Source organism: Cottoperca gobio, chromosome 14, assembly GCF_900634415.1.
Source record: "Cottoperca gobio chromosome 14, fCotGob3.1, whole genome shotgun sequence".
Taxonomy (NCBI): Eukaryota; Metazoa; Chordata; class Actinopteri; order Perciformes; family Bovichtidae; genus Cottoperca; species Cottoperca gobio.
Window position 1 is genome coordinate 16,137,859 of NC_041368.1, and position 9,185 is coordinate 16,147,043.

The window sequence follows — 9,185 nt, forward strand, 5'->3', positions numbered from 1 at the left end:
AGCAGTAGGGTGCCCAAAAAGTCATGTACTGAGCAAAAAAGGTGGTTCTGATACTGATTGATCACCAGCCAATACTGCTCAAGAAGTTATTTCTCTGTATCGCTCTCTCTCTTTCCCACATACACACAAATAGGACACTTTTACTGGTCCTGAGCAACAGACCCAAAAGCAGCTGTTTTTTTAATGGCTCAATTCAATTAACTATTTAATAGAAGAGAGAAAATAACTAAACACCTGTGTAGTTAGCATCAACGAGGACATGGCTGCCCAAGACAAACATGCTCGCGTCTTTCAAGGAAAACATACAGCCACACACATATACATAAACAGTAGGTGACCTCATGATGCAAGACTTAAGCTCGTAAGAAATGATGGGAAAAGCATCTAGCAGACATTTTTTACATTTTATTTCCATTTGGAGTTTTGGGGCAGCATTGAAACTGCTGAGACAGGCTGTAGATAAACACCTGTGCATGACAGCAAACATGCATTAAGAGCCAATGCATGTTTGTTTGTTTCAGATTTATAGGAAGTTAGTTTTTGGCCTGTTACACTTGATCCTAACAACTGAAAAAGGCCAAAGAAAATACAAAAATGGAGGAAGCAAGTGAGTGGGAGACAGAGGAAAGAGGGAGGTGAAAGAGAAGTGAGGTTGATTTGCTGCAGATGCTCCAGTCTACTGGGAAAATTACACATGGTTGATTCTTAATGGAAATGGGTGTGTTTATATTGGTGTGTGGGTTAGTGAAAAAGTGGCCGGAAGTAGCTTAATAGTTACAGAAGTGAGTCTGCAATCAAAAAGGTGGTTTGAATTTTGAATGAGGCAAAGAAGATAGGCAGTTGAGTCTCTTCATCCTCATTCTTGCACGTTTCAGTTGTTTTAAAGATCAGTTATACTGCAGATAATTGTATTTTAAATGCAAAAAACTACATACATCCAGGTATCATCATCAAACTCACTACAACTGGGCCCTCTGAAACCTGCATTAAATTATGAATTGGCCACTTTGTGGAAACAAGCTGTAAACACGAGGTTTGACAAGTTGATATGGCAAATTTAGGATAAGCTTGTTACAAATGTTAGCCAAGCATAAAAGCTTCTTTGCTCCCTTTTGTATTAGTTTTTTACGTTTCCACTCATGTTATTTATGCACATATTGAAAATGCGCAAAAGAATTGGTGGCTGGAAAACACCCTTCATGATTAATTATGGGTTGCATTGATCAAATTCCTTCTTTTGTATCTGGAATGTACTGCAAGTGTAGAAGACCAAATACTAAAATACCTTTAATATTGAGGAATACAAACTATATCAAATAATTAATAAGGCAGAAAAAGTTTGAAAAGATCCAAACTGATGGAGTCAACCATTTATTTCAGCAGGACAACAGTCGTGTAAATGTTCAGAGTCTTGACCACATCTCTCTCTCTCTCTCTCTCTCTCTCTCTCTCTCTCTCTCTCTCTCTCTCTCTCTCTCTCTCTCTCTCTCTCTCTCCTTTGCTATGTTCTATTTTCTCCCGTGGGAAGTGTGGTGCTGTATCCTGTGTGTCTGATGAGTTGTCCTCTCTTCACACGGAAACTATAACTGTAACACACAAATAAACATGTTTTTATCACTTAACAGGACATTGCATTACATGAATCCTCTGGAGACGGACCCTAAACTCAAACAAAAAACAAGTCTTAACCTTAAAGTTTAATGGTTTACCTTGTGGGGACCAGCCCCCAAATGGGAGATGAGTCCCCATAATGTGACTAATACAAGTAAAACACACATAATCTGCTCACATGCACATGGTGGAAAAGAAAGTTTATAGTCCATCCATCTATTGTTCTTGCTACTAGTCTTAAAACATGGCCAGCAGCATTTATTTACAAAAGGCCTATTCCACAAATTTAATGTGCCGTATTTTAATCAATATTTTCCTCATCAAGTAAGTATTAAAAACAACAACCAGAGAGCCAATCCAAGTGCTGTAACAATTTGGCATTGGATTTTTAAACACTACAACAGTGTCTCTGTTTCTCCTGTGAGTTGGAATCATAACTCTGACTCTCATTATGTCTCCTCTGCTTTAACACTGCGCCTCAGGCCCTCAGTTGTTATTTTAAATCTTTGCTAATTGTCTGACTTTTGCTTGGTTCCTTTCCATCACCTTATGAAATCCAGTTCATGCAATTAATGTGTAATGTGTTCTCTCTCTCTCTCTCTCTGTGTGTGTGTGTGTGTGTGCGGTAAGTTTTTACTGGCCGGCGATATCAATGTATTCAGGGCATGCTTGTGTAAATAGAGTGAAGTCACATGCAGGGATCATTTCCACTTTCCTTTACATGAATAATATTATTGTAAACTATCTGTGACCTAACCTTTTCTGCTATAACTTTCCTGCTGAATAAAAACACATGTGGTCGTTTTGTGGAAGGCTGGCCGCAGCTTGAGCGCTGGGTTGCTGATTGATGACATCACAGCTCCCCGGTGTGAAAGTGGTAGATTGGAGTAACTGAGTGCTCGTAAAGTTGGAGTTTGTGCTGTATTTGAGCTTCTAGTCATGAAAACACTGGCACGTTTTTTTTACCCATATGAGTTCAGTTTTTCATAACTGAAAATTACAGGTTTGAGGCGTTTATGTATTTATCTTCCACTGGTGATTGTTTTTGCCAAATCGCTCTTTAATTTGGACAGTCGTCAGTGCTCAAGTGAACGTTGTGAGTTGGGGTTGTTGGGCGTTTCGGTATTGTGTGTTTGGACAGAGGATGAGTATGTGAATGGATGTGTGAATGTTATGGCAAAAGGATGTCTTGTCTTCAAAAGCAGAGTATGTAGGGAAATGGGGGAAGAGGGGGTATGTGTGTGAAGAGATGGTGGTCGTGGGTGAGGGCCTGATTTCAAGGTCGGACAGGAAATGCCTGTGCAGATGGAACAGTAATGTGGACACACTGAGAACGGTATACAGGAAACAGCCTACTCTGCAGCTGTGTGTGAGTATTTATGTGTGCTTGAGATTAGCAGCAGCAGTTTGCTATTATGCAGTATATTATATATTCAGAAGAGGCGATAGATGACCGCAGTAATAGTGTGCTTTTTGTAGGCTAACCCAGAAGTTAGAGGCCTTGTTCCTTCGTCAAAAAGCCAATGGGATTTTTCCATTGAATTTTGGATTATTGCAGAAAATAACACCTTGGCAAACTAAAGTTTATGATACTTTAATCTTCACAAATGAACCACTTTTAGGATTTTTGAGGAATAAATGCTAATGCCAGAGATAAAAAGCAAACGTTAGACTAAAAATGAGATACACCACGATCGCATAGCTTAACTAAATACTGACTAGTGTTCAGCGTGATGACATATAATGTCCTTAAAAACTTTGAAAGGGATGTTGAAGAACCGGGTCAATAAGCAGGTTTAAGTGCAATTTATCAACAAAAGTTAACTGAAACAAAATAGAACCTGGGAAATTCAACAAAACTAATGAGAGCTGCCGCCTCATAACAACCTGTCACCTCCTTCCTCCCTACTACGCAAGTGAATGGCATATTACGTGCTCAGCTTCACTTAACTGGAACCTACCACATGCCTAGGTAAATATGGGGTAAGCTTAACCGCGAGCAAGCATCACATTCTTACAAACTAAATACCAAAACGTTAATGTAAGATTTCCTAGTTACTGCTGACATCACAATCTATCGATGGCCACACACATACACCAATGTGCACACCTAATGTAACAAATGTAATTTATTGCAGAACTTCGTACATCTTAGCAGTGACAGCCCATCCCTGCTAAGAGGACATAATGATGCAAACATGTTTGCATTTTCCCTGATTGAGCAGCTGATCTACCCCCAACAGTATCGTGAACCCCTTTCGACAGATCCTAAACAACAATTAAGAAAAACAAATTAAACAAGTTTCTATAACCTCATTGATCATTTATCAAATAAACTGAAACATGAAGTGAATAATTAAGCAGACACACAAACACTGTTAATGTTAAGGGAACATGGCCTTGTGAAAAGGGAGAAAAGCAACCTTTTCCATCTCTCCTCACCTGATTTATTTATGCCAGAGAGAGTTAGGTACTGTGATCTGACATTGTAACTGAGTCTCTGACCACACAGGTCACATAACACATAAAACCCAGAATCTTACAAAACTATTCACTGCACAAAAATATAATTAATAGTGGTACACTTTAAATAGTAATGAGAAAACTAAAGCAGTGGCTCCAAACCTGAGGGACGTGACCCTGCATGGGGTCGAAGTGGAATCTGTTGAGGGGTCACAATCACAAGAGGTTGGAAAACCACTGAAATGAAGTATGTCCTTGCTTTGAAACAGTTTGAGCGAGGTAATCCTTTTTTTTCTTTAGGTCAAGCTATTGTGGCCTTTAGGGATGACAAGGTTGGTTTTCTGAAAGATCTCAACAACCATTCGATGGATTGCAATGCAATTTTGTATAGACATTCATGGTAATGCCTTTTGTAATCCAAATGACTTTTCTTCCAGGGCCAGCAGTAGGTTAAAGTTTCCATGGTTCCCAAACGATAAATCCTAATGACTTCGGTGATCCTCTAACTTCACCTTTAGAGTCACTTTTGTGTTTTAGTGAAACAACAATCGGATGGATTGTCATGAAGTTTGGCATTAATGTCCCTCCTCAGGATGAATTCTAAAACCTTTGGTGATACCCTGAACTTTTCATTTAGCACCATCACCAGGTCAAAATTGTAATTTGTTCAACACTTTTGTTAAAGTGCAGATGTTAGCATTTAGCTCAAAGCACCGCTTAAGGACAGATGTGAAAACAGCCCTGCGTTAAATCAGCACAGGAGTGTGCATCGCAGAAATACTTGTGTAACGATTTGACAGACAAGATTTTACAACTGTCAAAACGTATCATGCTTATCAAACAGTAGAAATACGCAGTTCACCTTACAAAGCAATGCACCTGGAATGTGCTCTTGTATTTAATTAATGATCCAATCCAGCGCCTTGCCGGATGATGTCACGTTGAGTCTGGTTGAACTTTCTTGCCGGAGCTGTTCAGGCTATCGTTCAACTTCGTTCTGTTTTGCACGTTTGCTATCTGTGCATCTTTTTCTATAGAGTTGTACAAGTGGCAATTATCATATATGTTACTCTTTGTGCACCAGCAGATTCATTTCACTTTATTCTCTGCTGTACTGGAACATCATTTTGGCTCTCATTGTATACATCTAATATGTTTTTGTTTAGTTTGCTGTCATATTGTATATCCTGCCTGTATTTGTGTGAGGTCAGCACCAGTTCATAACATCATGTACACAATATGCACCCATGTATGTTTGAGAAATGTTATTTTATTTTCACAGAATGGTAAATGTCACAACATGGATTCAAATTATAACACATGTTGACCCTGAAGGGGTTTCTCTTACTTCTGTTTCCTGTCTGTGACTAATGCAGGAAAACCATACATCTACCCGGGGGGACAAGGGGGGACAAAGGGGGGACCCCCCACTCCCCCCCCTGTCCCCAGTTAAAGATATTCAGAGAGAAGCAATGTTTAGAGGGGAAACACATTAGTCGGGTTCACAGTTGACTGATTTTCATATAAACGGACTAATAAGCATATGTAAACATCTAGTTTGTGTGTTTGTGCTCCCTTCAACACTTAAGCCATGTCAGATTTGTACTTGTTAGGATGTCTGTACTGTTACTGTACTATTATAAAATAGTCAAAAAAGAAACAAATTCATCTTTTAAAACTTAAAACTAAACTGAAAACATTCCCTTTTTAGCTGCACCTTTCAGTAGTCTGGTTGCCAGTCTTGATTATTATTTTATTCTGACTTTGTCCTATTGGTTTTATTGTATTTTATTCTTTTGGATTTAATTCACGTCTTAGTTGTTCGCTGATCTTAATTTTTTATTTTTTTTATTCCTACTTCTTAGTAGTTTTAATCCACATGTTTTATGTAATGTACTGCTTATGCTGTATGCATATGTCTGTTTTAATTGCCTCTACTTATGTCTAATGTTTTATATTAATACCATCTACTGTATATAGTGTTTGCTTCTGGAACTTCCCTGGTTCCTCACGCGTTGTGCAGTATATTGTGTTTCCACCAGGTATGAAATGTATAAATGAATGTATAAATAACGTTTTTCTTGCTAGCTTGTTTGTTTTTAAAGGAAAATTAAGATATTCAGAAATTATTTTTAAGGGTAAAACAATGGTAACATCACTTTTTCATTTGTAAATGAAAAACACTATCAGACAAAAGATCATTGATTGTTCTAATATCATTTTATTTAAAAAAATGTAGTGACTTTTTGCATTTAACTTTAATTTCATGGTTTAAGGAGTGATTTTAAGGACACGCACACACACAGACACACAAACCTTCCTTTACTCGGTCATTGCTTTGATTGACAGGTAGACAGGTAAACCACAGGGCATTCCAAGGCTGCTAAGGTGTGTGTGCGTACGTGTGTGTGTGTTGTAGCTTCATCACTATTCATCAGGCTCCGCTGTATTTGCGTCTCATCTGCATACTGGTCCAACAGGGAACAGATTAGCATTAGAGAGAGAGAAATATGGAGGGAAGTAGAATCACTTTAATTTTTAACAAGATGATATGAAGGAGACACAAAGGCCCAAGTACTGCTGGTGCTGCTGCTGACACAGCCAGGAGAGAGGGAGAAAAGAGCGAGAGCCGGGTGGGTGCGTTTGTGTGTGTGTGTGTGTGTGTGTGGGTGTGTGGGTGTGTATATGTGTGTGTGTTTGGATGGGGGTGAGACGGCTACACGAGAGGTATCAATCATGAGAGAATGAGGGCTGTGGAAATGGAAATAAACAGAGGGTTTGTGTTTTCCAAATGAAAATAACATTAAAGACTATCCTGTGTTAATGTTGCATATTGATCTCTCTGCCTCGCTCATTCACTGTGTGTGTTTGTAGGAACTCAGCTGAACCCACACATCAATTGTTCATAAATAAATAAGTGGGATAAACAATGTACCACAGTCACAATGGAGTCAATATCTCATTAGTGGACTGCACACAGGCTGATACACACAAACATAATTTCCAATACTTAACGCAAAACACTGTAACACATCAGCTTTGCTCACCGCCTGAGTTTTATTCAACCTTCATATTTTATCTACATGTTCTGGTGTGAGTAAGAAACTAATATTTCCGCTAGATCCTTGTTAAGCTGTAGATGTCTAAAATGTTTTTATGTTTCTCTTTATATACTACTAATTTAAACTTTGCAGTGAAATGTATTTACCGCCTGGTTACCTGGCAATTATCTTTCATTGTGAAAGCTACATTTCATGTGCTGCATATGGTCACTTTGTGATTCCACGTAACAAACTAAAAACATCCTTTCTCATGCTTTAAATTGGCTTTTGACCTGAACCTGAGTCCTGTGAGAGCCTAAATATAATAATAATAACAATAAAAAGGTTGAATCATTCTTTATTTGCTATGACAGATATTATAGAAAAACAAATAAATAATATGCAGACATGTTTAACACATACGTTCATTCAAAACACTTCCTCATATTAAAAACGTAAGTTGGCCAGTACTATGTTTAATTCACTCCACTGCATTTATTTGACAGTTATAGTAAGTAGCTACTTTGTACATAAATATTTACACACAAAACCTATTTAGTTTCTAAAATGGACTCAACATAAAGACAGTTGGAAACCCAGTTCCCTCAGTTTTGGGGAACTCGCAGTATAAACCTCATACATTCTTCAACTTTGTAAAAACACAAACTTTGCGACTGAGCTGTCACACTATCACAGTTCTCTCCCCAGGTAACCCTCTTGGGTTTGTGTGATGTGCATGTTCATGTCCCCATCATGAGAACATCAGGCCCGTGGTGTGTTCAGATCAGTGCCCTGAATATAATTAAAACCCATCTCTATGTTTCTCCTCTGATTTGTATTTTTGACTCACACCCTCCCTCCAGCCTTCACTGTCACACCATCCCTGCCTCTCCTTTGTGATCCTCGCACACCTTGATCTGTTACTCCCTCACTGCTACCTTTGTGCCACATTCAAACCTTTTATCCCTATAATGTGCCTTTCCCTTTTCTCTCTCTTTATATCATTTAACTCCCTCAGTTGCTTGTGGTGCTTTTATCTTTTTGCTCTCAGCTCACTTTGACACTCTTACCATACTAAGGTGAATAGTTTACAAAATTGAGCTGGTTTGTGGTGAAATAAAGTACAGCTGAGGTCTTGGACTGTAGAGAGTGCAGGCTTACTGTCTGTCTGAGACACACAGTTGAAATGTGAGCTGCCAAAGCAACCTAACAAAACCCTGTTTGTTTAAGTTTTGTAATGTTTTGTAATGTTTTGCTTTTACTGTGAAAGCACCGTTTCAAATGCTTACAAATCTGATTTATCTGTCTGTAAATGTACGTTGCACCCTTGCAATGTTGGATTGAGAACTGGTGACTACTAAGGCCGGAGCACATGATTCACATTGATTTTGCCCACACATGCCCATATAGAAGCATCTGTATTTATTATGTTTCATTACTTGTACTTTATTTTTTTGTCAACTGTCTGCAGTTTTGCAGTCTTTGCTGCTGTAGAGACAATAAGTGTTTGTGTCCCAGAAACATTTTGTGACATGAAATCACAGCTGATTTTAAAGCCGTTATAATTGGTACTTTTATAATAACAATGTATGAAATGACAACAGAGTCGCTTACCTACTGGGACTCATCACCTGAATCTGCAGCTGCCCTCGGCCTCTAAGGAGCTTTATAACCACTTTCAGCTCATTATTTAGCTGTCTTTGCTGTTTTAGTTCACTCTCACCGCTCTCCAAGAGCTTTTCTTAAGTGAAAAATCTCTAAAAACCCCATTTTAAACTACCTGCTCAGCACCAAACAGCAGACAGACACGGTCAGCTACCGTCTGGTGAACACAGGGCAGCATTTAGCAGCTAAAGAGCCACACATTTCCCTCAGGAGCTGGTGGGGATCATAAACAGAGCTAAAAGAGAGTGGAAATTGAACTAAACCAGGTGGGCTCCCACACGGTTGAAATAATGCTAACGTTGCTCTGTAACTGCTTGATGTGTAAATAACCAACAGCTTGCTCTGAAATTCACCATATCAAGTTAAAATGTAATATGTCAGCGTTGTGTTAGTAACTTGTTTCAG